General features: G+C 47.7%; 1 protein-coding gene across 2 annotated transcripts in view; it reads right to left on the reverse strand.

Annotated features, from left to right (window-relative positions):
• The window catches only part of GRAP2 (GRB2 related adaptor protein 2), a 160,603-nt gene extending 152,390 nt beyond the window's left edge, over positions 1-8,213 (reverse strand). For both annotated transcript variants that reach the window (XM_075936414.2, XM_075936424.2), the window contains exons 1-2: positions 7,848-8,213; positions 7,345-7,407 (exon numbers count right to left, since the gene is read on the reverse strand). The gene's annotated coding sequence lies outside the window, so the exon portion shown is untranslated. The remainder of the gene's footprint in view (positions 1-7,344; positions 7,408-7,847) is intronic.
• Between the last annotated feature and the right edge of the window lie 4,885 nt (positions 8,214-13,098).

Raw genomic sequence — 13,098 nt, forward strand, 5'->3', positions numbered from 1 at the left:
GAAAAAGCACAAACAAAAGGAAAGGCGGCCAGGGCTCTAAAGACCCCAGCTATCATGAAACTGTACGTAAGGGTTACTTGCTTCTAAATGGTGTCAGCAGGACAGAGGAAGAGATGACTTACTGGCAAGGTGGACCATGGAAAAAACACTGTCAAAGTGCAGTGTGTACTGAGTAGGCTGACAAATAGCAACTGCGCTCCTTTCCCGGAGCTACAAACACTGACATGAAAGAGCTCTCCACATGAGTTAAAATGTATTTGTTTATTTCAATTTTCAAATAAAAAAGGCACCGCTCTTGCACTCTAAAATCCCCACTGCTACTTACACTCACACACAGAATACGGGAAAGCCCTATTGGCCTCAACAACAAAACCCAGTCCTAATCATCAAGTAACATCTAATCAGAATGACTACTGCCTCAGTCTGCCCCATCCCTTTTATGCTGCCACCCTCCCCAAACGTCTGGAGAAAAAGATGATTCTGGCAAAGTACCATGAAGAACAGCGAGGGAGGTGAGTAAATTCCAATGCCAAAGGGCACTCCTGGAGAACATCCTCCTGGCACCTCTCTCCTGAATACAGCAGGGAAGAGCCTCTGCTGATCAGTTGCTGCAGTAAGGCACAGGAGGAAAGGCCTCTCAGGCTTGCTGTTAAAAGCTGTCCATTAGAGGTCACTAGAACCCAATCACAGCATGAGCAAGCCATTGCAGAGAGGACTACAGGACCCTTTTGTGACAGACAAGATCCTAGGAATAAATCTCTACACACAAAAAAACAAAACAAAACAAAACCACTTTTCCCCCAAACAAACAAAGAAATTGGGGCAGTTCTTCGCCTTGACCCCAGTTACAAATAGGATAAAAGAATCTTTAAAAGGAAAAGAATGTACAGAGAAAAATAATGGACCATCCTTTTGTTGGTGTGCCTTGACGGAACAGTGCGGTATGAGTGCCCCGCTATTGGGAGAGAAATGCATATTATTTTTTCCTGTGATGATCATTGTGGATTCATTGGGCGTGCCGCATACAGAGCCCAGAAAAGGGATAAGCTCTCAGGCAGACAAAGGATGTATCTTAGGCAGTCAGGCAATGTCCAGTTATAAAAACACCCAGACTGAGATGATATAAATCTCAGAAACTGCAGAAGTCCAATTGTTTGCCAGGTACTGTGTAGAAACCAACACCTCCCTCTGCATGTGCTCTGAGAGCACCAGCTAGGCTGAGGCAGTCCCAAGCCCATGCGAGCCCCCTTACCACAACAGGCAGAATCAGGAGCACTTATGTTAATAACCCAGCAAGAAAATAACTGTGGTGTGACACTGCAATGCAGACTCACCACATTCATCTCTCCTGGCTGAGGCACAGCAGCAGCACATATTGAGGAGTCACTGCCCAATTTATTTTTACAAAAATGCCCCTCCTGCTTTGTAGTACATCACGGCTAAGGGCTCCCCACCACACCTTGCCGTTGAAATGTCCACCTGTGCTGAGAACCAATGTATCTGCCCTCCACATCCTTCCCAGCACTTCCATCTCATTGATTTGACACTGAGGGACAGAAGGAAAGAGATTTGCCACGCAGCCTGACAAATAGGATTTCAATGGGTCGGGTCTGTGTCCTGGACATTCCTGGCATACTTGGAGAGTCATAGACAGCTCAGGATGCCATGTCCGTGCATTACAGAACGATAATTGTGCCTTGCTGTGACACCACGGTATGAAGACAGAAAATGTCAAGATATAATCTCCCCCTGAGATTATTTGTAGCCCTCAGGATGGCTACAAATTAGGCTGCAATTCTTACATGTGGACCATATTACATACATCTGTCTAACTGGTTATTCCCTTTTGTCCTTAAATACCTGACTGGTTCATTTGAAATTATGGTCACACCGCTTCTATTTGCTGCAGCAACGTCTCTGAACACTCCGTGAATCTTTGTGCAGACAGCTTACTGAGGCGGCATGGGGGAGGAAGAGGGTACTTGAGGGGCTAGTGAACCTTCCTCTAGATGGAGGAGGACAAGCCTGATTTTTCTAGCCTACAGCTACATGACCTTCCATTTAACTACTCACCGTAAATATTTGCACAGGGACATTGTGTCTCAACAGATGACATTTTCCTACCATGAATTTTGTGTCAGTGAAAGGGCCAGACTGACAGCTGTCCATTGCAGCCCCAGGCCTGTATTTATTCTCAGCATGGGACACAGTACCAATTTCCAATGCACTCTGCCCTTCTCTCAGACCATACACCTCACCCCACTCTGCATGGAGCAAAAGGATTTTACAGTCGTTGTCCTCTTTGCTCCTTGACGTCTGTCATGTTCCCAGGTGATGAGAAGTTGTGTGACCCATCCCCCAAAAGCTGGCCAGATGCCAGCATTATTTTACACAGACTGCTACCAAGCAACAACCTGCAGGCAGGGCCAGATCAGTTCAGGGCCTCAGGCTGATTTTGTAGGGCCCCGAGGCTCCAGGGTGTGGCTAGAAATTAGGGGCTCAATGTGTAGGAGAGGAGGCTGCAGGCAGAGACAGCAAGATAGGCGTGGGTGGGGGTGCTGGCTCCAACTGGGTGTGTGGGCTCTGCCTGGGCTGGGGATGAAGCATTTCAAGTGCAGGAAGAAACTCCAGGCTGGGCCCAAGCAGCTTGGGGTACAGGAGGGGACTCAGGGCAGAATGTGGGGGTGGGAGTCTGGGAGGGAGTTAGGGTTCAGGAGGGGGCTCAAGGCTGAAGCAGAGGATTGGGTTGTGGGATCTTGGAGCAAGTTAGGGACTTGGTGCAGAAGGGAGCTCAGGGGTGGGGTTGTGGAGTCTAGGAGGGAGGTAGGGTACTGGAGAGGGCTCAGGACTGAGGCAAGGATTTTCAGTATGGGGCATGTATCTGAGGCAGCTCCCCTTTGGTTGTGGTGGGGGGAACAGGTGGCTCCAAGCAGCCCATGCTGCCACACGGTCATTTACAGGCACTGCTCCCGACAGCTCCCATTGTCTGAGAATCACAGCCAATAGGAGCTGAGGGGGCAGAGCCTCCAGATGAGGGCAGCGCAGGGACAGAGTTTCCCAGCACTCATGGTGATGTGGTTCCAGCCTGACGGAGGACAGGAAGAGGACAAACAGCAGCTCACAAAGCCACCTTCCTCGCCCTCTGCTCACCTGCCAGCCAGGAAGGGCTGGCTCAGACCACAGAGGCTTTAGTGGCTGCAGCCCGAAAAGCCCTGCTCTTAATCTGGCCCTGCCTGCAGGTTATGACTTTGTATCTCTATTGGCCTCAGCTACAATTAAACTCCTATGCTAGGGTATGTCTACACTACCCCGCTAGTTCGAACTAGCGGGATAATGTAGGCATACCGCACTTGCAAATGAAGTCCGGGATTTGAATTTCCCGGGCTTCATTTGCATAAGCGGGGAGCCGCCATTTTTAAAACCCCACTGGTTTGAACCCCGTGCAGCGCGGCTACACGGGGCACGAACTAGGTAGTTCGAACTAGGCTTCCTAGTTCGAACTACCGTTACTCCTCGTGAAATGAGGAGTAACGGTAGTTCTAACTAGGAAGCCTAGTTCGAACTACCTAGTTCGTGCCGCGTGTAGCTGCGCTGCACGGGGTTCGAATCAGCGGGGTTTTAAAAATGGCGGCTCCCCACTTATGCAAATAAAGCCCGGGAAATTCAAATCCCAGGCTTCATTTGCAAGTGCGGTATGCCTACATTACCCTCCTAGTTCGAACTAGGAGGGTAGTGTAGACATACCCTTAGAGATGAAAGGCTCCTTAATGCATAACCAGGCCCTTGCACTTCTCAGCTTCCCTCCCTGGTATTTAAAATCAGCAATTCTCTCTCAGCAAGTGCACACATGTTGGGTTAATCTACCTCACCCTGCTTGCTAATTTGTAGGCAATTTAGTGTTACTTCCTATTTTCTTTCAGACCCACAGTCTGGCTGCAAAAGAGGCCAGGTGCCCAGCCATGCCCCAGCTTAGCAGTGCCTACAGCAATAGCCTCCTCTCCCCTTTCCCCTGCAACCAAGTCAGGATCAGCAAGAGGAAGGTCTCCGAAGAGCTCCTTTCCTCAGGTGGAACGGTTGTGGCTTCGGCCTTATAGTGCTTCTGGGGGGGACAGAAGAGCCAGGACTGGGGAGGAGCTCGAAGGGCCCTTTCTTACAGAAGCTTCTGGATGCAGGCACAACTTCTTGCTTGCAGATTAGCCAACAACTTGTGACACTGGGAAACACAACACAGGAGTCTCAGGGTGGCTTAATGCAGGCCAGGATTTATGGAAGAGACTGATGAGCACTGTACCAGGAAAAATAGGGGGGTGAAGTGAGAAATGCAAGGATGGGGCTTCTCAGAGATGGGGCTAGCACAGCTGGATTGGTCCTATCTGGAGAAAAAGAAAAAAGACAAATCTGTGCAGTAGTTTGCAATACCAGCTATAGCGAGGAGGCAGAAGAGGCTACAAACGTGGAAGAACTTCTCAGGAGAGGCCGAGGGGCTGTAATTGGAGTGGTGGGGTAAAATTAAGCAACAAGAAAAGGCTATCTTAAGCCCACTTGGTAATGCTATGGCATCATCCTCAAGGGGAACTAGGAACCTCACAATACTTGGGCCCTTCCAGCTCGATAGCACACCTGAGAATATACTTCAGGGAACTGCACCTCACCAGCTGAAGGGGGGGGGGGGGACTGCATTTAACTGATTGGATTATATTTAAGACCTAAAAGGGGAAGGCCAAACAGTGACAGGATTGAGCAGATGATGAGGCTACCCTGTTTTGCGGCATTCACTGGCTTTTACCGTGAAAGATCATCATCCCTGGAGACTTCCTCTCTAATTAGAGTATGGCAGGCTCTGAGAAAAGCAGGCAGGGTTCAAGTGTGACCCCGCTCCTCCCCACCCTGACTCCTCCTAACTTAAAACAAGCAATTCTCCCTGCCCTCCCGTCACTGCAGCTGCAGCATCTGCCCATTCCCAGAACGAACGCTGGATCGGAAATCACTGGTGAACAAACCAGTTTCCTGTGGAGACTGATGGAAGGTGGTCCCTTGTAAGGGTCAGTAGTTGGACTGCAGGTAGTTTGGAGACACCTTCCTCAGGAGGAGAGAGTAGGGACATTTGCAAGCCCCGTCCTTTATCCCTCCCTCCTCCCTGTGGGAGCAAAGTGTCTGCTCACATTAAAGTGTCTTCTCTTTCAATGAGCTGCACACAGGCAAGGCGCAAGCTCAGGAAATTACATCAATGTGACAGGGGAGGGCAGAGCGAGAGAGACCCTTTCAAAACACTTGTGGCTATTTTTAACCAAAGAAGAGTATAAAATAAATAAGTGATGAGATTTCCTGTAGAAAAAAAAATGCACACAAAAAATTAAAGAAAGACCCAAGTGGGTGCTAGATTCTAACCTCAGCTACACTTGTGTAGATACAGATCAACTCCACTGGCCCTGAGCCACTGAGCTGACAACTTTCAAGGCCTAAGCCCAAGGTGACAGATGCAAAATGTTAGCAGGCTGGGGGCAGTGGCAGTGGTAAAATCTCATTGTTGCTGAGCAGCTCTAATCAGAGTAAACCTGAGAAACATTACGCTGTTGTTGGGAGTAAGATTGGTGGAACAAGAAGAGACACTGCCCAAAATGCCAGCCCCTTGCAAGGCTGGTTAGGAGCTGAGCTATGCAAATAGAGGGCTTTCCCTAGAAGCAAATGCAGAGAACTGGCTGGGTGCTGTTTTGCTAGAGCTGTGCATTTCGCATGCATATGGGAGGGTGCAGATGTAGCCAGAAACACCACAGAAGCAGACAGAGAAGGCAGCAGACAGCCAAGGAGAGGCAGAGGAGCACTTGTAGCAGGACTCTGGAGGTGTGTCTAGACTGCAAGGTTTTTTTTTTCAGAAAAACAGCCTTTTTTCTGAAAAAACTTCACATATACACACCGCTATTGCGTTCTTTCAAAAGAAAGAACGAAAGAATGCAGGGGGTTTTCCAACATAGGTAAATCTCTTTGAGGAAGAATGCCTTTTCCAAAAGAGCTCCTTCGGAAAAAGATGTGGATAGGAAAGAGGGAGTTCTTCAGAAAGAGGAAAAAGCACAGGTGCCCTGGTGGCCACTCTGTCCATAGTAATCACAGCTTACATGCAAGAGAGCGTCCATTCAGTGTGGATGCTCTCTTTCAAAAAAGCAGATCCCTTTTTCGATGCACTTTGGCAGTGTGGACGCTCTCTTTCGGAAGAAGTTTTCAGAAGTGCTCTTCTGGAAAAGCTTCTCCGAAAGAAGCCTGCAGTCTAGACATGGGAGAAAACTTAGAGAGCTATTCAGCTGGAAAAAGAGATCTGAAATGATAAACAAGAAAACTGTTCTGTTGGATTCTTACTGTGATTAGGGAAACACGATGTTATGTGCATTCTTTTCAAATGAATAGGATTGCATCAAAGAAATACTACATTACAACATCCATTTCTCCTCCTAGCGGAAACAACTTGCCAGACCCCAAATATTGGCTACCACTTGAGTCTAGAGGGACAATAGCATTATCATCACTAGTAGGTCTGCACATCGTTAATAAAAACATGGTTGGCCTGTGTCAGCTGACTCAGGCTCACAGGGTTCAGTTTCCAGGAATGAAAACTTGCTGTGTAGATGTTCTGGTTCAGGCTGCAGCCTAAGACCAAATGTCCGCACAGAGATTCTTAGCCCCATAACTCACAGACTGCAAGACTGAATCAACTGACTTGGACCAGTTGTGTAGACACACCCTGGGAGACTTCATCTGCAGGGACAATTTTGAGGAATCTAGGGCTTTCTCCAGCTCTTTGAGGGGAAAAAGTGCTCCAGAACAAAAGCAGAAAAGGGAGATGGGGTCTGAGTGACTGGGAAGCTAGAGTATCTCTCTCCTGTGCCCTAGGATGCTAGTTCCAACCCCTAAGTTGGTAGTGCCTGGAAGTTTTGAGCTGTTCAGCAGCCTGTATGACAGCAGTGGAGGGGCCCCTCAGATCAGTTTCCAGCAGGACAAGTGCCCATGTCACAAAAATGCTGATTGGTTCCTCTGGTCTTTCTGCTCAGACTGCCCAAAATTCAAGGGGCCACAGAACCTGATCTCCTGTGTTGCCTGAGGGGAAGCCGTTGGGAAGCCCTCATTCCCACTGCCCCCATTGTATTCATTTGTGAGTCAGGGTGGCCTTCAGGCTCCAAGGACAGCTGTCAATCACTATACCAGATTGACTTGGGAAACAAGGTAGTCTGAGGGGCAGAGAGGTTCACAGTTGCACATTAGTAGGTGAAAGGGAGAGAAAACAGCCCTGGGGAATTGTGACCAGCAGCCAGTAGCTCCCACCCTCCAAGCCCATGCATGCACACACATACCTACCTTTAGCTCCCTCCTCTGGTAATGGTCTTATCACCATAGTAACCATAACCTTGGAGCATGAATCTTTATTCTTTTTTTTTTTTTTTTTTTTAAAGATATATGCCATCTCTGCATATAGCCTCAGTAGCAGAATCTAATTTTCATTACAGACATAATGGAGGTTTTGCATAATCACACATACATTAATACCTAACATGCCAATGTTTGGTTAAAATTCATGAATTCAGTTCTAAATAAAAATTGCTGCTGGCTGGGGGTTTATTTCCCATCCATTAAAAAAAATTTAAGGCTCATAGTTACATTGGTGCAACTTTCTTTAAATCCTATAATCAATGGGGAGACCGGGATGCAAATGAAATCACCTCATGAAAGGACAGACAAAAGACCAGCTTCGTTACAGCGAAGGGTGAGGGGAGTTAAGAAGCAACAGCATAAGGCTGGCTAGAGGACCTGCATTTCTGTGGTACCTCCTAAAGTTAATGTGTACTCAGGTATCACCTCACCTCCCCAACACCTTCCAAAGCCAGGGACTGGAACTGAAGAGAGGAGCCAACTTTCGGAGCCTCTGTGATCATATCCACTGGATGTGTTGGGAAACAAGCCCAAGGAGACATTGTGTAGCCTCTCAGTTTGTACTGAAGCAATCCCCTTCCATGCTGCCAGGAGGTACCAGGCTTCTAGAAGCGGCTGACCCCAAGGACAGGTGCCCAAAATGTTCACAGCACAGCTTGCCCTCAGAGCAATGCTGTTCAGGCAACAGCCCTGTTCCAAGAACTATATTTTTCCTACACTGAATCAGCAGCAGACAGGCTTCACCATAGCCAGCTACTCTCCTCGGATACACCTTTCCCTGCTACTCAACTCTTGCCTTTTCCACCCTAAAACTCCTTCTCTACAATCAGCACGGGCAACCCATTGCCTCTGCACCCGGCCTCTGATACTGCTCATCCTTTCTAAGAGTTTTCAGCTGAGTCTCCTCTGGGTGGCTGCAAAACCTCTGTTTTGGTCACACCCCCAGCTACTTGACCAGGCCTTCACCAAGCGCTCTTCTTTCCTCAACTTGTGAGGAGCTGTGGAAATAGGAGCTCTGAGACTCAATAGCAAGTGCTATCCATTTGAGCTGACTGTCTACAGTGTGGAACCAACTCACACATTCTGGCCCAGCTGGCACCAGGCTGGGGTAAAACTGGCAGTGGGTGCTTTTGTAAAGGGAACAGTTAGTGTAGCAAAACTAAATCTACTCAGAGAGCTGCCCCCTTGGGACCCTCTCCCCCCATTAAATGTTTTCTATAACAAAGTAAGGGCAGGGATAGAACATCAATCCATCCCATAATTAGAGTTGCCAACTTTGGCTAGATGAATTCCTGGTGGTCTCATCACATGCAGCGTCCCCTGTAGGCTGTGTGCTTGTGCAGTCACTCAGGAGAGATTCAGATGCCACCCAGCTGAATAGCAGAGTGCCAGTGGCTAGGTTTTTTGTTGGTGGTGCACATTTACACATCTCAGTGCACATCAAAAATTATTCTGCAACATGGGTGGAAAAAATCCACATGTTGGATGTAAAACATTAGAGGGAATGTTGATCACATGACCTTATCTTTCCTCCCCTGCAGACTCCAGAACAAGCTTGGAGTGTTGGCACCCTACTCATAATACACTGGTTAATGCTATCATGACTCCTTAACAATAGGATCTTCGGAGACCTTTGGCTGTTCCAAAGTTCTGGCAAGGGCGTACAGACAGAGGCTCCTTAGGAAGATTTCTCTCTTCTACTAGCTGCAGAAGAGAGAAGGAGCAGGGAGCCATGACAGAACACTAGGCACAGTGGGAAAAGGCAAGAGACGGAGATAGAGGCAATGGGGCAAGGAGAGGGGGAAGAGAGAGAGTCCATGTAGGTACCTCTGCTCTGATGAAAGGATCAATACTGGTGCTTCAACTACAACTAGTCACCTAGATTCGTGGCAGCCAACATCAGATCAGGCAATCCATTCGGTATAGGCTGTGGGAGTGGGATATCAGAGGATGCGTGAAGAGACACAGTTCCTGGGAGGATGGGAAGGGGTTTGTTTGAAGAGAACCAGCAAGAAAATAAAAGGGACGTGTCACAGGGTCTCCTGGTGCCCAGGGCACCTCTAGTCAGTCACTGTGGGGTACAGCCCCAAATATCAGGGCTGGCTCAGCCTTTCAGGCTTTATGCCCAAATCAGATTCATCCTCTATTAGTGGTCAATATGGCCACTTGGGCCTAGTCACACAAGTCTACTCCACCCCCCTTTAGGGTCAATACAGACTCTCAGGCCTAGTCGCTAGTCCATTGCACCCCTATTGGGGTCAAAACAGCCTCTGAAGCCTAGTCCACCCCTAGTAGGGTAATTATGGCCCCTAGGGCCTAGACACGAACACAGCCCCACTCCCGCAGGGCGGAGACAGCTTTTCAGCCTGGTTCACAGGTAAACCCCCCCCCCAAAAAATCTAGGGAGCTGGATTGCAGTGGGGTAGGGGGACCCAGGCCTGCCCACTCTACCAGGTCCCAGCCCAGAGCCCTGTTAGCAGCAAATGCTGTCACTGCCTGCTCAGCGGAGATGCCTGCCAGAACATGGCAAGCTCCCAGAGGACAATCCTCCACCCTGGGCCACTTCCTACCTCCACCAGTGCAACACACTGTCACACACAGTCTGGCAACTCCCTTGCCCGGCATTGTCACTGTGGCTGCTCCAGGGGGCGGTAGCTCTGATTGCAGGGGCTGTTCAGGAGCTCCTACCTGAGCTCCTTTCCCTCCACTGGTCAGCCTCCTCTGCCCCCAGTAGTCCTCTTTTATACCCACGCAGAGGGAGCATGCCCAGAAGGCTAGAGGGGGTGTAGCATCCCTGACCCTCAGAGTGGAGTTAACCCCTTCTGGCTTGGTGTGGGGTGAGGGCAAGGGTGAGGGCAGGGGGGAGGGATCTTACCCCGTTACAGGAAGCTATTCATTTATTTCCGTCTGGGTTAATTTTTTAAGTTAATTCAACTCTTCTTTTTCATTACAACCTGGCAGTTTCCCTTCTTCCCAAAGTGGGGGAGGGGGCAAAGGCCTAGAAGGAGAGCAATGTGAGGCTCAGGGAGATACTGTAGCTGAAGCTTTAGGTGGGTCAGCATGACCAAATGAGATTTGCGTTTGAGCACCTGGCTTCATAGATTCCAAGGCCAAACTGTGATCATCTACTGTGACCTCTACATAGCACAGGCCAGAGAACTCCCCAAAGTAATTCCTAGAGCAGAGCTTTCAGAAACACATGCAATCTTGATTTTAAATGTCCAGTGATCCACTGTGGCATTTGGTATATCGTACTCCCATCATTAAAAAGTTACTCCTCACGTCTAGTCTGAATTTGCCTAACTTCAGCATCCAGCCATTGGATGATGTTATTCTTTTCTCTGCTAGACTGAACAGCCCATTATCAAATATGAGTTTCCTCGTGTAGGTACTTACAGACTACAGTCAAGTCACCGCTTAACCTTTCTCTTTGTTAAGCTAAATAGATGCAGCTCCTTGAATCTACTGGCATATAAGGCCTGTTTTCTGATCCTTTAATCATGCTCATGGCTCTTCTTGGAACTCTCTCACCATTTAGCAACATTCTTCTTGAACTGTAGACAACAGACCCAGTATTCCAGTAGTGGTCAAACCAATGCCAAATACAGAGGTAAAATAACCTCTCAACTCCTACATGAGATTCCTCAAATTATGCATCCATGGATTGCATTAGCTCTTTTGACCATGGTGTCGGAAGCTGTCCATAAATTACATAACACATTCTTTGGTGATTTTTCAAGATCCATTCACCTCTTATAACTCTTTGTAACACAAAAGCAAAAACAAAACAAAACAAAAAATTGGGGACTCTCCCTTCCACCTCCGAAGTATTAGGCAATTTATGGGCAGCATCTCTCACTGGGAACTCGTGTAGCTAATCCACCTTCACCCTGAAATCTTTTTCAGGGTCACTGTGCTTGTCATGATAGAATGGTTAAGTAAGGCCTCCATTCTTTGGTCCTAAATGCATGCATTTACATTTAGCCATATTAAAATGTTTATTGTTTTCTCGTGGCCAGCTTACCAAGCAATTCAGATCACTTTGGATCAGTGACGTAGCCTCTTCATTATTTACCATCCCCTTGATTTTTATGCCCTCTGCAAACTTTGCCAGTGATTATTTTAATGTTTTTTCCCAGATCATTGATAATATGTTAAATGACTTAGGGCAAAGAGTTGATACTTGAGGAACTCCACTACTGACATCATACCTGTTTGATGCTGATTCTCCATTTACAGTTACATTTTGAAACCTTCCAGTTAGCCAGCTTTCAATCCATTCAAGGTGTGCTTTGTTAACTTTCTATTATTATGTCTATTGCTCTATTTCTATTGTAATTTCTGTTATTCTAGTTGTTTAATCAAAATGTTTTGTGATACAAAGACAAATGCCTCAGAGAATTCTGAGTATATTACATCAACCCTGTTACCTGTACAGCCGAACTTGTGATCTAATCCAAAAAAAGATATCATTAGTTTGACAGGTTCCATTTGCCATTAACTCATGTTGATTGACAGTAATTGGATTACCCTCCTTTAATTCTTTATTAATCGTGTCTAGAAGGGGATTATGTCTTAGCGATACGCTTACTATGTAAGGCTCTGGTTAGACCCCATGGCTACGTCTAGACTGGCATGATTTTCCACAAATGCTTTTAACAGAAAAGTTTTCCGTTAAAAGCATTTTCGGAAAAGAGCGTCTAGATTGGCATGGACGCTTTTCCGCAAAAACACTTTTTGCGGAAAAGCGTCCGTGGCCAATCTAGACGCGCTTTTGCACAAAAAAGCCCCAATCGCCATTTTTGCAATCGGGGCTTTTTTGTGCAAAACAAATCTCAGCTGTCTACACTGGCCCTTTTGCTCAAAAGTTTTGCGCAAAAGGGATTTTTGCCCGAACAGGAGCAGCATAGTATTTCCGCAAAAAGCACTGATTTCAGACAATAGGAAGTCAGTGCTTTTGCGGAAATTCAAGCAGCCAGTGTAGACAGCTGGCAAGTTTTTCTGGAAAAGCGGCTGATTTTCCGGAAAAACTGGCCAGTCTAGACACAGCCCACTGGTCTACTGTCGCTGGTAACCATCTCAAAAGGAAGAGAGCAACTCTTCAATAAGGCTGTGGTATTTTTGACCCCATCTGATACTGGCCCAGATTCTCAGCTGAAGTTTGTGGGTGTTGCAGCATGGGAGGGGCAGCCCAGGGACAGGGGAGAGGGCCATCAGTATTCCTGCAAACTATGCACTTGTGTGGCTGCTCTGGCGAGATTCCAGTGTTGCCCAGTGATTAGCAGAGCACCCATGGCTAGATATTTTTGTTTCTACTGGCGGTGCACATTCAGACATGTCTCGGTGCATATACAAATTTATTCCTTACTAGGATGGAAAAGATTAGAGGGAACATTGAGGGCCGTATGTGGATGTGCACTTTATTGTGCCTCCTGAATTCTGGGTTGCTCTGGGGGCCCAGGACCTGCCCTGACTTACAGTTGCTGCCCATAGCTTCCCATAGAGCTGTGCCACTGCCCGGAGTAGCTGAACCATGAAGTGCCTGGCCACATGCCCTCCGGACCCCCAGCACACTCCAATGCCAGGACTGTGAGGGGAAGGAAAGTACATTCCCAGTGAAGGGGGCTGCCTAAAAGCTCTGAAGTGGCATAAAAGGGTTGAACCCTGTACCCTGGAGAGGGC

Source organism: Pelodiscus sinensis, chromosome 1 (genome assembly GCF_052426305.1).
Source record: "Pelodiscus sinensis isolate ZL-2025 chromosome 1, ASM5242630v1, whole genome shotgun sequence".
Lineage (NCBI taxonomy): Eukaryota > Metazoa > Chordata > Testudines > Trionychidae > Pelodiscus > Pelodiscus sinensis.